We start from the raw sequence: 15,762 nt of genomic DNA on the forward strand, positions 1-15,762 counted from the left end.
CACTACTCAGCATTACTAAACTTGTAAGATCTAATGAGTTTATATCATAAGTGGTTATGGCTGTAGGCCATGTTGTTCTCTCTATATATACTTGTGCAGGTACCAGAAAGTTAAACATATGGTAGGAGATTTTGTTTAACAGCTCATGCTGTTGAGTTTTAATTTGACACTTCTCAGTATATCCCATTTAAATACAGTAGACTATCAGGTCTCCTTAGTCCTATTACAATTTGATACAATTTCAAAGATTAATTAGTTGAAGGATCAGTGATGTGACAGGCAACATTAGTAGAGTATGCTTCAAAATGGGAAGAGAGTGGTTTTTATGTAACTTGGTTTACACTTTACAGTGTTTATTTTTATCTGTCATAATTTTGAGCTTTAAAAATGAGCTTGTTTTTCTAAGCCAGGGAAAAAATTTTTTGAGCATAGAGACTCATTATCAAGATGTATCCCAGGGAAGAGGAGTGTGGATAAGATATTAAGTAAATACTCTCGAAGTTCTTACTCTGCTCTGTGTAGCAAGGCTTCCAAAGAAGGTATAGATAGGAACCTCCTAACGGGAATTTATAATGGAAATGCTAATACAAGCTAGCAGAGGAGTACCTAGTCTCTATCTTTGCATGACTGCATATGACAGAAAAAAATAATAATTGCATAATCTTTCTTCCTTTGGCCACCTGCTAATAATTGGATGGTGAATCTTTGACTTGGAATTGCAAATGCATGTAAGTGCCTAGGTGCACTTCATCTTTCTTTTAAAATTACATTATTTAATATGTGTTACAATTAAGAAAACCCCTTATAAATCAGTGTCAAAGCTTTACAGAAAAAGATTCTGCCTTTGTCCGTTTCTGCAGTCTGTTATCTGCAATGCAGGTGCAGTCTATGCCAGACAGCTGCATGTTTGGTAGTTTGTGGGGCCTGTGCATAGTCAATACCATGTTTGATACTTAACTTGGTCCCTTGTTAATCAGAGAAACAAGAATACCCATACTATAGACATCAAACAGCATTAAGGCAACTTAAAAATTGCCAAGTTAACTACTTGAAAATTGGGAAATGCCAGAAAGTGTTGTCCATACAACCTTAACTGAGCCTGTTGGTGTGTATAAACAGGAGTAATTTTTGTTTTTTTCTGTGGGACTTTCACCAGCCTTTGTACACAGGATAGGTAATGCTTACTGACAAATGACTTTTCCTGAATCTCTTGGTGTGTGCCTTGTCACTCGAACGGTATTCTGAGAATATGGGCATTTCACTGGTGCTCAGCTTGTAGTAGCTGTGTGCTTCACAATCGGGGGGGGGGGGGGGGGGAAATAAAATCTTTGCAACACTTCCACGACATAAATGTATGGCTTTCTTCTGACATAGGGGGGGAGCTTTGGCACAGAGAGAGGTCTTCAGTAATGTTAGATGCTCGGTTTGAGTTGTGGGGACTGGTGTGTCAACACTTGGAATGATGTAGTATGTGTTCACAGCATGAGCATCCAAGAGCTCGCAGTTATCAAGTTAGGCTCTCAGAAAAGGCGTGCCCAGTTAGTGATTGTGGAAGGATTGATTTAAGCAACTTTCCTAGCATTACTAGCAACTCTGTGGTAGAGCCCAGGATACGGATAGATTCTGCACTGCAGCACTCAAGTGCCGTAACCCTGAGAGAATCTTTTTCTCTTGCAGGCTCCTGCTTTGCTTTCAACTTCTACAGCAAATGAGGTAGTTTTTTTCAGAAGGTAGTTGTTCTTATGACTTATGTTGATTGTCTTTATTCATCTCCAGTCCGCAAGGAGAGGGAAAAACATGAACTTGTAATTTAAAGAGCCTATTAGCTTGCCTTTTTTTTTTTTTTTTTTTAAAGCAAGCTATACAAACTGTAAATTCTGTCCTAAGGAATTATGGTAAATCTTGAATTGTTCATAAGTGTGTTTCAAATGTTTGGATCCAGAGCCTGGCTTCTGGAGCTTATGGAACGATTGAAGAAATGAACTTCATGCTATGTGGAGCAGCATTAGAGGCTTGACGTGCTTTGTGTTTCACTGGTTTGCTCAGATATCATCAGATCCCAGTCTGGAGAACTTCAGCACGTTATTTTAGACAGGTGACATCAGAAGCAGCAGAACCTTATTATAGACAGTTTTGGGCAGCCAAAAGAGTTATGATACTGCTAGTCCCGTAGGTAATATGAAAAATATGAAGTACTCTAACATATGGGTAGGGATATTTGGTGCTGTTGTCTTATTCTGTGTAGTATTAAACTGCTCAAAATTAATATTTGTTATCTGCAAAACTATAAAATAAATTTTGAAGATGCAAATCACTCTTCTTTTAGAAGTATCTGAGACTGCTGTAGCTTTATGGATCTAGGTTTGAATAAGACTATCCACTGTACTTGGGACCCCTCCTCTACTTCAGGTAGGTGACAGATGCTCTGGAGCAAGTGATATTCCTAAAAGGCTAGACAAGAGCCACCTACACTGGCATTTTCTTTTTCTTTCAAACAGGTTTAAGAAAACACTTCAAGTCAAATTCCGCTGTCTTTCCTCAGCATGTGGGTTAGTCTCACCAACTCAGGAATGCTACAAAAATAGCTTAAGAAACCAGACAGCGGAGCTTTACAAACTTCAGTAAGCATCAAATAAAGTTGCACTGATGATCAGTAATAACAAATGTTGTCAGAACTAATGCAAAAATTTGATTAAGTTGTGAACTTCATAATTTGGTTATATTGTCAACTATGTTGCAATGCTGAATTTGATGAGTCTCAGTTGTCCCCTTCATAATTACAATTTATCACTTAACTCATAGGATGGGGAGGAGAAATCGAGAGGTAGACAAAACAGGAATGCTGTAATGCTTGTTTTTAACTCTTTCAGTGAATTTGCATTAGCCAGTATTTCTGCATGTAACTTGGTGGTGGCTTGTTGCAGTTTAAAAGAGCTGGAAAAACCTCTGCCATTGAGGAAACCCCATGGACCTCTCTTATGCATTACTTGTAGCTCTCAGAAGCTTTTCACCTTGTTTTTGTAACTGTAAATTAGAATATCGATTGAATTTCTGTATTGTAGTTTTGTAAGAAAAGATTTGAATTTTCTTTTCCATCTCTAAAGTGGACATCTAGATCTTCAGCAGGATAGGAAAACTTTCTTCTTGTTCAGAGGAAGAGATTTATACTAATCTGATTTGGTGAATTTTTTTTTTTTTTTTTTTTAAAATGCATGCTGGCGTTAAACCCCAGATGACATGACACAGAAGGGCTGCAACGAGTCTGTGGTTGACAAGAGTGTGTGGAGTTTGTAATCTCTATATGCAGCACCACAGCCTCTTCCTGCCTGTACGCAGTTGATCAGAGGGTTCTTTTACCATGTGGTTGTGATAACTATGCATGGGGAGTTAGGAGTCAACAGCGTGTTTCATGCTGAGCATGGGGGTCATGGCAGATTTGCTTTTGTACACTACTACCGTATAAATGTGCTTAATATTAACATGATGTTTTGTGTGGAATGGCTCTTGTTTTTACAGAGCTGGAAATCATATTTTTTATGACACTGCATCAAAGTTTTGAGTGTTTCTAATTATGATTTTTTGACTATATATATTTTTGAATCCATTCTTGTCCTTTATGTTGCTACTGCTGCTGCTTCTTCCATCTTACAGGAACCCTCAAATTCCTTTCATGTCAATGACTTGTTGCAAAAACCAGATATATTTTAAAATTACTTATCACGTTGAAGTAGCTGGCTTTGGGCTACAAAAGGATTTTTTTGCTTAAAAGGATCATTTCAGCTTGCATTTCTGAATGGGCTAGTTTTCAAAAATGGGCATTAGTGTTTTTTTTAAGCATTGTCAGAATCTCTCTAGAATGGTTGTTACTAGGATTTGTATTTTATGTTTTTCCAAAAAGCCACAGGCAGAACTTAATTCACTTATCAGAGTACGGCTAAATGCTTCTTAGAGTTAGTAGGATAGTGTGAAGATGAAAAACTTCCTCGAGATTGCTTGGGATCCTTCAGGTTTGAAGGTCACAGGAGAGTGAACTGTGGCTTCATGAGCTGACTGCAGGCAGTTCATCCCTGCCGCTTCTGATCATCCTCTACACCTGCCTCATTGTCGTCCCCTCAGGCAGCTTAATGCTTTGGTCCTTGGCCTTTCCTTCAGTAGTTGTATTTCTTGGCTTTTCTAATTTCTTGACCCCTGTGTTGGCTTGGTGAGCTTAGTATGTGACCTAGTTGTGTATCCGATCAACGTTCCCCTTCCTGATTGCAGCCTAGCTCTACAAATTGCAGGAGTGGCCAGCGACTCACTGGGATACTGGGATACCCAAGTAAAATTTGAATTTTCAGATGGATACTGCCCCATTTTTAATAAAAATGTTTTTGAGCCCTTTTTCCAGTCAGTCAAGTCTGAAATAAAAGTATTTTTGAAAAATTTCACATACCTTTTTTTTTCTTCAACAGAATAAAAGAATGATGTTCTTTATTTTTAAAGCTTAGTTGTCAAACATGTGTGTACATTCAGAGCAGAAAAACATTTGTTCTTCTGTGTTTTAAGGTATTTGGTGGGAAACCAAAGTTAAGAAAATGAAGTATAGGACTGCCGTATAAGCACTAGACTATTCCTTGTAGTTACACATTATTGAGACTGATCAATAGTCGTACTTTAAAATGTATATAGTTAATAATTACTCTGAGATGAATTCTCTTGTGTTTGATGATACGCTTTAGTAGCTACAGTTATTAGGTCACTAAAAGGAAGGTGAAGAAGTAGTAAAACATATCCATATCTGTAGAGAAAAAGCTCTTGGAGCTAAGAGGATCGTCCTCATGCTGTATTTTTGTATGGCCTTGGTATCACGGGTTTCTCACCTGCTAACAGATGCTCTAGGTGTCACAGTAATATTATGCGTACTTAAAAGCCCTCTTGGGTTGTGAGAGAGATATATATATTTCAGTTAACATGTCTGCATCAGATTTACCTCTAACCCTTCAGAGAAGATCTTTTACTACATAATTGCATCAACTGAGAAATCTGGTATCAGGAAATAGATTGTTTTTTCTCAAGTGAGCCATACCTTACTGGCAAAGGAATCCTCTAAGTAGCCTGAAGTGCTCACACTTAACTTTAACTGCTAGATTTAGGTGCATTTGATTAATGCTTTGCCTTAGTGCATGTAGAGATTTCTTGGGTTGTGAATTGCTGTCTTCAGAAGCATAAGAGTTTGCTCTAATTGGAAAAAAACTAAGTTCAAAGACTGTATACGAGACTGTACTGCAACACGTGTGCAAGGCGGAGTTAAGTCTGTTATTAAAAAACTAAAAAAGACTGACTCAGGGTTTTGTGGGGCTTCCATGCTAGGAAACTAAATATAGATACCTTTCAGATAATAACACCCACCTCTCAGCACAAAATACCTATCTGCTTGAAATGTCTTTTAATATTTGACAATGTTTTATACAAAATATGGCCAATTTTAGAGCTCTCTGATATGCAACAATGCAAAATTATATGCTTATCTGACCCTTTAATTAGCTTTCGTTCTGCCTCACATGATTTATAGCTCCATGATTCCTATGTAAAAATGATGTATGACTTAATGAAGTGGAAAGCTAGAATGGGATCACACCTCTAGTTGTTTAATGGTTTCCCCTAGCTAGGTGACTGGTGTGCTGGAGAAGAAAGCAGCTGTTAGCATCTTCTCATTTATTATGGCAAGGACATAAAAGTCCATGTTGCTGTGACTTATAGTTGTTTGCTTCATCGTCACATATACAATTCATTGGAGCAAGGAGGGAATGTGGCTCTTCCATAAAGCATAAAAGTAGCAGGTAAGAATAGAAATGCAGATGTAATCTTTCTTGCTCAAACTTTAATGCAGCTGTTTCAGATATTTAGAATCTAGCTCTAACTATTTTCTTGATACAGGAAAACTAGTGTTCCAGCATGATTTAAGGCCAGTAATAGGGTGGGAAAACCCTTAGCAGGCCAACTGTATTTGCTAGTCAAGGGATTTTGGGAAGGGTCTTTTCAAATTGCTACTTTGACTACTTAAGTAACTTTTTTGAAGAAGAAGCAATTGTTTGCTGTATTACTCATACACCTGAAGCTTATCTAGTTATGTTTCTTTTAGTTTCAGAATATTTGTCTTTACAACATCTTTGATATGGTGGTTCTGGTATTCTTAACTATAATACTGTAAACTCAGGTAATTCTGGCTTCTTAGTGGTTTGTGGTCTAAGTGTGTCTTCTGGAGTGGGGAGGGGGAAAAAAACCAGGGATATCACAGAAATGAACTGACTTCAGCCTTGTTTCCATCTCCGGAAATCATTTGGATTCTAGTTGGGGCAGCTGCTTTCAGTAATTGCTGGGAGGAGCCATCTGAAGTACAGGAGTGGAATGAGAGGTCCTTTTTATTTTGCTGTGCGGCTGCATAGTTTAAGTTCAAGAATTATCACATCCTGCCAAGAGTGCAGTAACATTACAGGTATACCTGTAGCATCTGTGTGGGACACAAACCCATATGTATTTAATTCTGAATCTGTTGTGATCTATGGGCATTTCCTACATATTCCAGAAAGCATCCATTCCTTACTTAGTCTGTAGTCCTATCTCTGTGGAGCCACAAAGGCTGGAGCCTTTGCTAGCTAGCATCTGAGAGTTGTGGTCTGTCCTGAGATCTGTAGGTCCCATGCTTTTTCTTTGTTTTCTTTGTTTTCCCTCTTGTGAAGTTTGAATTTACTGCTATTAATCTTCAAAGAACCAAGTGGTACCTTTGCAGTTTATGTTACCGTATACATGAACTACTGAGTTTGTAAGTGAAAACTGTTACCTACTACCTACTCCCATGATGGGAGATATGGTTTCTGACATATATTTTGGGGTTCACAGAGGGTGATGCTTTGCTATTGTCTGGTATTTATTCATTAAGTGTTTAAGGATTTGTAGAATTTACAAGTTCTTCCTTCAAATTTCTGATCACTTTCTCATATTCATAAATATTTTTCCAGTGTTTCTGGACTTTACAATCTATCCTGGAACCAGCGGTCTTTGGGACAGCTGGTCCAGGAATTTTTAGGTATCTGGGGAAAGAAATAACACACCCCCTCTTCCAAGTGTCCTCCAAGCACTGGCAGTGGGTCTAATCGTGGAAGTTTGCTGTGCAGGTCATTGTTGTATTTGTATCTTTGGCTTCTGGGTGTTGGACTCTCATCATTCTTTTAAATGGCGGTAGAAGAGAAACTGACTTGCCATTTTACAGTTGCAGTTTGTGCTTACTTCTTGACTGCAGTTAAGATAACAGAAATATAGTATTCAGTGAATTATGCAACCTTCTGAGGTTGTGGCAGAGCTTGAGAAAATAGTGAAAATGCTCTTGGAAAGGTAGATCAGTCCTCTTAAACTCTGTATTCGGTGATGTGTTAGCTTGTAGTTCCACAAGTGAATTGTATAAGCTTTCCTAGCACTTCTGAGATTGTTGCAACTTCTGGTAAATCTCAAACAAGCAGTAATTTCTGATGGACCTTTCAAGGAGGCTGTTTCATAATATGTAATAGGGATCTTGCTCAAAGTATAAGGAACACCAAAAGAGCCATTTCCAGAGTAGAGTAAGGAGTACATGTGCCATTCACTGAATAATCCTGGAAGTACTTGCTGCCAGAATGGCAAATTTCATAGGGCATGAAGGGGATTGCACTATGTGCTGTTATATAAGATGATCTGCCTCACTCAAATTTGGATGGAGGCTTTTTAAAGGCTTACGTGTCAGGCTTGTGTCTCAGTTGTAAAACAGAATTTTGGCAATGGTGGAGGTTCCTGATTCTGTGTGTGTGTGTTAGCTCACTCATCACTATGAGGCAGGCTGAGGTCACCTGCTGAGAGCAGCCTCTGCATGTGAATGCATTCTCCATTTTTTTTCCATAAGAAAATGGACTTTCTAGTTTAGGTCATCAACTAGGAAAGAGTTTTAGTTAATATGAAATATAAGCACCTGTGCTGAGGTATGGTAGGTGAACCTGTTTGGATTTGTGTAAGGTAATAGCTACAGATGCTATTAAGACCATCCAGCATCTTAATTTTTCTTTGGGAATGTTTTGTCCAATTCTGAGTAGGCTCATCCTGTCTTAACTTGGGATATGATCTGTTATATTTTATAAGGTGATATGTTTTGTAGGGAGTTGGAATTTTAGTTACACATTTTTTTAGGTAAGGAATTACACGTTGATGAATATGTGAATACAATAGGGTAACACTGATACTATCTTTACATGAAGGTGCTTGCATACTTGCTGTCATCATGAGGTTATTACCAAAGTATTAAATTGTTCTTGCTCATGACTTTGGTATTTTTCGAGGTACAGGTACATCGATGTACCTGGCTTCAATCATGCAAATATATTTGCATCTGTGGGTCCCTCCTTTCCTAGGGAGATTGTCCCATGGTCACTGATCCACCTGTGCAGAAGCATTTGTGAGATCAGAGCCTAAGCGTATTACTGTTAAATGTAATTAGATGTTAAACTCACACTGTAGTGTAATTTCTTCCGAGTGTCACCCAAGATTAACTGAAGAACAGGAATGATTGAGGACACTTTAACTGCTGAATCCTTGGAAAACCATTCTGAATAGGTGGATTTCTTAAATTGGGAGCTGGGGACTGTGGGCCATTACGATGTATAACTCCTTGCTGAACAAGGAGTTTTAAAATGTTCCTCCTTGCTTAGTCCACTTTTAAAGAATACATTTTTTTTCACGTGAAATAATTTGATCAAAAACTAGTATCTAAGTGTTAGCATATTGATTATTTGTTGCTGATTTTATATATCTTAGTTGGTGGTGTTTGCTGATAAATGTTTCTTTGTCTAGATAAGAAACTTGGAATGAGTATCTAAAAGGCAGGGTCAGTGTGATCAAATCAGTATTTCCCAACTTGAATGAAATATTCTATTAAAACAACAAACAATGGATGATGTACTGGCACTGTTTAGGCTTGCTATGTTTTAGGAACCTTGGGATTAGTGTTTATCTGTCCCATAAAGGACACAAATCATTTAGATTAGAAGTAATCTGATTGTATTGAAGTACAAATTATAGCACAAAGGCCATTCAAGTGGGTTAAGTGACCAGGGTTGGTAAACACCATATGACTGCTGATTGGTCGATGAAAAGAGTATTAACTGAAAGATAATGATGGATTTTAATCCAAATCTCTAAAGGGCAACAGCTGTAGTTCCCAAATGAGTTCACTCTCTGACAGAGTTTTGAGACACCAATTTATTTGTTCCCAACTATTTTTCTTGTGCAAGAATTAATTTGAAATGTAATTCATTATTCCTATATAGAATATGCCTATTCCATACAGCTTTCTATTCTACTTTCAGTAATGAGTTCACTATGATTTTTATGCACATTGAAGAAATTGCAGTTTTTATTCCAGGGTTCTGCAGTATGCTAGGGTAAATTGTTAGTGTGATTTGGTTTAGGAAAATCAGCTGATATTCTTCCTGTTCATGTCTTTTATCAACAGAGTATGAAGTCTAGTTAAGTATTTAATTAAAAAGAAAAAAAAGCAAACTGAATAACTGGTATTCCATATGAACTTGTTTCCAGAATGCTTACTGATGTTAATGCTTAAGAATGGCAAGTAAATGCTTATCACTGATAATAAATGACATGTATTTGTGTAGTGTGCTTTATTTCAGAGGGTCTGTATGTGCTTTAAAAATGGGAATTGCATCACATAACAATGAATATATGATATCCTGAGAGTGAGAAGTGGCAGCATTTTAGGAGTACAATGTAACATTGTTTAGGATGTGAACTGAAAAATATAGGCAGGCTGTATTTATTAATGACTTCAGTATTGGGATTATACTACTTTTTTTGGGTGGTTGTTGCAATAAGAACTTTGCAAAGTTTCAGATTCTCTCTTAAATTTCCCCCCCCAAATTTGCGCTTACTCTGAAATATGCATGTTCATTAAAGGAATCAGATGAGCCACTGCAAAAGGAAAGTAATTTAACTTTGTGGTTCCCTGGTCTATCTGTCTATTTGGTTTGGGAAGGTCAACAAGAGTACAGATGAAGTGGTCCTAAACTATTGTTTACAGTCCAAGCATTCAGACATAGGAAAAAGAGTTGAGGTCCTTTAAAATGATATTAATTTTATCTGTCTTCGTATCTAGAAAATGTGCATGATTAAACCATTCCTCTATTGTTATTGAGGATTTATTCAGATAATCTAGACAAGATATGTCCTCATGGCAGGAGCAGACAATAGATCAGACTGGGTACTGTACCTACAGATTGTTTTGAGAGCAAAAATGGAGTCATTAGTACCTAAGTCGTGTTTTGTCCTTTTGATGTAGACACACCTAATGCTATAGCAAGTGTAAATAAGTAGGGATCTTGTCCTTTGGATTTACAGTATAATTCAAAAAGAGTTAGGAAAACTTTACCTGGTACAGAAGTTATTGGTGAACCCCTTTGCAGAACTGGGAGGACACTGTTGTTGAAAGGAGACCTTGAATGCAGTTATGTTAGAGCAGTCTGAAATGCCTTTAGAAAATTGTGACAAAGAACTTGTGACCTACCTCTACTTGATTTTGGAGCCTGTGAAGTCTCTTATTTTATTTGTTTTCTTATAATGTAATAGATACTGCTTAGTTATTGAAATGAGAGAATTTTCTTACTAAGAAGCTGGATAAGACAGACTTCCAATAAACAGTAACTATACTGCAGGTGCTATCTTGAGAGTTAAAACTATTTGAGCATTGGCTTGTGAATTGGGGTAACAGGATGTCTGCTTTACTACTAGTTCATGGAAAGGGTAAAGTGAGAGAATCTGACAAGGTGCCCATATATGTTTTTTATATGTGTGTGTATATGCTTGGCCTGGCAGTAGCAATGGAATATAATTGTGTCATGTGTCATGCTTGCTCAAGGAGTTGAGCAAGAACTTTGGTCTTCCCAAAGTTAGGATAGGATAGGAGATAGGATAGAGTAACCTGTTAAATTTTCTTTCTTGTGTTGACAGACTAACCATGTCTTACAGCTTTTGATATTTTGAATGTGGTTAATCCATAGGTAATTGGCTGTGTGAATGTTTTGGTCGTTAGAGTTTACGAAGCTGGACAAACCCAAAGGCAGACATGAGATTGTTCCACTTACCCTTGGGAATTTTTGCAGTGTGAGGAATGTAAGGCTGGGCTACAAGTATGCAATGAGAAACTCAATAAAATGAAAATGGTGACCATGACTTTCTCCTGAGAAGTCGTCATGATCCAATGTGAACCTTGAATGTCTTTAGAGGTCAAGAGCTCCAGGTTGATCAATACCAGGATATTGTTGTACTGTGGCTGGAGGTTCTGCTATAGCATCTGTAGTTGCACTGAGTGATAGAGTTAGCCCTTAAAATGCTTCTTTCTCCCTATTGCCTATTTTTGGGTTTTTTTGCTTATTTTTAGAAGAGATTTTTTTCATATATTGAAGGGGGAGAGTGGGGATTAGGATACAGCCCCATTTCCTGAAAAATATTTGTCGATCATCTCTAGCACAACTACAACTGTCACCTGAGTCATGCCCCAGTTCAAAAGATGAGCAGGAATGAGGAGACTTTCACAATATCAGCCTAGTTCTCAAAGGGTCTCTGAATTAAAAGACCTTGTGGGTTAACAGTGTTTGGAAACCAAAGCAGCTACCTTATTTGACTTCTCAGTGTCAATTTTGATTCCTGTTCTAAATTCGGGGAAAAGTCTTTAAATGTTAAACATAAACAAGCAAAAAGCCTTTTGAAGGTTGCTTCTGTAAAATTTAGAGTTCTTAGGTTTTCAGTTTTTCCATTTGCATGCTTGTTTGACAGTGCTGAAACAGGTGCTCATGATGCTATTTAATGACTGCAATTTCTGAAAATAACATTTTGACTAAATTGATTATTTTTCTAGAGAAAACTTTGGCTACAAAACAGGATTTTTCCAAGGGGAAGTAGAAAATATAATTGGAAAATTTTCAGCTGTACTGTATTTGGAAATTTCTTGTGGAAACTAAGTCCTTAATATCCATTGCAAGGGTATCTTGTGGGATCTCTGAACTCTAGTTGCTTTCACATGTGGTTTCCTGTGGCAGATGACGGTCTGTTTCTGCTGACAGTTGAACTGGACTTTCTTTGTTCATGTCTTAGCTAAGGACTGATAAATATTTAAAAACAGTAACGTGGCATTTAATTGACAGTTTTGGTTACTGATTGAATTGGCCATTTAACATAAGCTGAATGAATTAGAATAGCTGAGAATTCTCACTGATACTTGTCAGGTATTTAATCGCTTATGACTAAACAAAAAAAATGATTTGTATATTGTTTATAAGTATTTTGTTAAATGAACTAGTGAAGCCTACCCTTCCTGCTTTTTAGGGATAAAGAAGCATTAACGTTGCAATTGCAAAACTGATGAGTCCCCATCTGGAGTTCAGGGAACTGGTTTGATTACTGCTTGTGATGAGTTCAGGCTGAGATGGGTGCAGAGAAGTGTTCTGGTTGGGGAAAAGGAGATCCTGTTTTTTTTTATGGGGAGACTTCCTTAGTCTTGGAAAATAAAGGCTAAGGAAAGGGGGAGGGTATGGGAAAGTGAAGGAAGAGGAAACACCTGCCTTCTGATGCATGTAGGCACTGCACACACCAGGGAAAGAGAAATTTTAAACCAACAGTCAGCGTTGGCCCAGAACAAGTGGCTAGAGATCACCCTGGAAAACCTTGTATGGCCAAATACAGGTCTGATTGTCCTGGCTGAGGTACATGAGGACTGAACTTGAAGGTCTTTTTTTTTTTTTGAAGTCTTGCGTTTCTTATAGTGATAAAGCATAGCAGCAGTACAGGACTTGATCAAGTCCATGGCTGAGAGAACATCAACACTCCTGCCTAGCTGCCAGATATGTTGTCAGCTCTGAACATTCAAAAATTTGTCAGGTCCTAGTGTAAAATTGAATTTGTTTTCTCTTTATTTCCCTTCTAGTTTTTGAGCCTTTAGGGTTCCTATTTTCAGTCATCTCTACAAGGATTAGAGGGATACTTAAAAAGCTAGAGTTCCTAGGGATTTTTATGGCTGCATGAGCCAGACTTAAGAAAAATGCCTAATAGTGCAAGATACAATTCTGAGAGCTAGCAGCCCTGAACTGATGAGCAGAGTGTCATAAACAAGAGACATTAGATTGATAAAGTAGAGTTTTTTAAGTGAACCTTTCTAGATGATGTTTCAAAATGTCATGTTTGTGATGTCAGCACAGGAGGCATGTTCAATCCATTGGATCTTTTAAGGCAGTAAGTGTGTTTTAAAATTGTTTTTTAGGAGAAATTGTGTTCAGTTATCAGCTATTCAGCAAAGTGTAACTTGAGTACAGGTCAGCTAGATAAGCTAGTGTGAGAGAGCAAGGTCTTCATTAATCAAGGGATCTATTAGAGGAATTGCTTATCACAAGGATGTTTCGCATTATAAAGTCAACTGTTTACACACTGCAAAAATAATATTTTTTTTAAATTTCTTGATTAATAAAACATTTAGGAAGTTGAAAAACCACCAAATGTCTCCAAGGAATGCAGCAGCTCCGGCAACGGAGAGAGATCTACTGAAATAAGGTATAAAAGACAGCTTTACTGCAATCTTAAAGTTGCAAAGGGCTTTGAAAAGTGAATGGCCAGAAAGAAATATCTCATGAGAGTAAAATGGGCTTCTGAAGGATAACTTCAGCTGTAAATGCTAAAGTAAAAGCTTCTTGTTGTGCACCTCAGCATTTTCAAGGGCAAAAAATATATATTCTGATCACACTTCCATCTTTCTGGGGGTTTTATTTATTCAGAGGAGATTAACAGCCAATTTTCAGTGTGACTGCTTTCATCAGAAGTTTATCCCTTCGCAAAATGATGTTTTTACTTTTTATGGGAGCAGTATGCATGAATTTCTGTGAAGACTTCAGATTCATAGTTGTAAAATGAAAGGTGGAAAAATGTTTATATCCTAAGGAGATGCCAGAATTGTATTCTGTGAAGGATGGCAGTATAAGACTAACTGTGACTTGCATAATTTTATTTGTCAGATCTTTTTGTGTTGAATAACTCTATTGTGGCATTGGGTTTTAATTACATTTATGATTACATAGACATGTAATAAAGCCATGTGTTCTGCATATAGCTGCAGTAGGATGCACAGATTGGTATTTGTGGTCTCTGCAGTAGAGGAAGCAGTCTAGGATGATTTAAAGAAACTGACAGTTGTACTAACAGTCATTTAGAGTAAGGAAACTTTTTGTTAAGGAGCATGGAGAAACTCTACCTTGTGCCCCACATTGCCTCTGGTTGCTTCTTTGGGGGGAGAGGAATGACAAATCCTTCTTTTTGCATGTACTTGTCCAGATTTTATTTCTTTAGATGGGTCCTACTTTTTCTTAAGAGCTAAGCTGTCATTTGGAGGTGACTGTTTGGTGTATTCTGTTCTTCTGCCCTGCCTCTACCCGACATGGTATGAATGCTGGAGGCGGTGATGCACTCGTGCTGACTGGAGGCGTCTTCCTTCAGCATCCACTGCCGGGCTTCCAGGAGGATCTCTGCTGATGCAGCCTTGTAGGTGTGGGCTGTAGCACCAGGGGCTCGTACAGTGTTGGACTGCAGCAGAGACCTTTGAAACCCCTCTCTCATTACTGTGCAGTACAGACCTTCACGATCTCTCTCATGCCCTGTTTTTCTGATGTTAATGACTTAAAGGCCATTTGGCTGTGTTTTGAAATCCCACTTCTTAAGGGGTGAGTTTAACCAATACCTTTTTTTTAATCTGTGCAGACAGTGATGTAACCTTTACACTTGTGCAAGAGTTAACTCCCTGCCTCAGTGAAAGCTTTTCATGTACCTGGTGATTTAGAACTGTTTGGAAAAATGCACTGGTGGATGTGTTTTTATATTTTCTCTGCTTGCTTTATATCTTTATCAATGTACAAAAAAAGATTTAATTAGATGATTTAGAGAGGAACGTGTAGAATTTTATGTAGTTCGAGTGGCCCCAGATTGGGGAAATTGCTGTATTCTCTGTTAACCATCTATAAATGGGTATGACAGATGAAGTGAGTAAGAGGAAGTTTGCGCTGTTTGTGAGGCAGGCAGAAGATGTCACACTAGTTCTGCTTTTTACTTGACTTTTATTTCCTCTATGTGTATATAGTATGACAACACATGAGCAGGAGGATAAGAAGAATCTACGGAGATATGGGGGTAGGAAAAGAGCTGGGGCTGGGCAAGAAATCATAAGATGGAGAACAGCTGTCAAAATGATAGCAGTAGAGAGATGCAAGCAAAGGAGGCAGAAAAAACATCCTGTCAGCAAGAAGGAAAATTTCTAAAATTTCTTCAGGCCAAAGAAATCTGTAAGTTCTGCAGAATTTCATCTTGCTTCCTGGTCTCAGATTCCATCTGGTTCCCTCTGAGCTTGTGGGCTGTACGTGCCTTTTGCCACTGATCACAGTGAGAATCCTTTGCTGCTCTCAAGGTGTTAGAGGTGGGCCCAGCAGCACGTTGTCACTTGTTCTTGATTTACTGCATGCCTGTTAACAGTGCAATTTACCCTTCTTTTATTGGGCATTTAGAGAGCCATAGCCTTCTGACCTGTCTGATCTAAAATAAACTTAAACTAACCTAGTAGGTCTCAGAAAGTCTTATAAACCTGACAGCAGATGGCACATGCTTTTTGTTTAGCCCTGCATATACTATCTTGGTGGGTGGTAACTGCCTTAGGACAAA

At 38.0% G+C, this 15,762-nt stretch overlaps 1 protein-coding gene across 4 annotated transcripts in view; it reads left to right on the forward strand.

Annotated features, from left to right (window-relative positions):
• ZNF385B (zinc finger protein 385B) overlaps positions 1-15,762 on the forward strand; it is a 172,612-nt gene that overhangs the window by 5,887 nt on the left and 150,963 nt on the right. Inside the window, exon 1 of one of the 4 annotated variants that reach the window (XM_074873069.1) lies at positions 2,521-2,621. The exons of the other annotated variants lie outside the window; for them this stretch is intronic. The gene's annotated coding sequence lies outside the window, so the exon portion shown is untranslated. Of the gene's footprint in view, positions 1-2,520; positions 2,622-15,762 lie in introns of those variants that run through there. 4 annotated transcript variants of the gene reach the window in all.

This window comes from Strix uralensis, chromosome 6 (genome assembly GCF_047716275.1).
Source record: "Strix uralensis isolate ZFMK-TIS-50842 chromosome 6, bStrUra1, whole genome shotgun sequence".
Lineage (NCBI taxonomy): Eukaryota > Metazoa > Chordata > Aves > Strigiformes > Strigidae > Strix > Strix uralensis.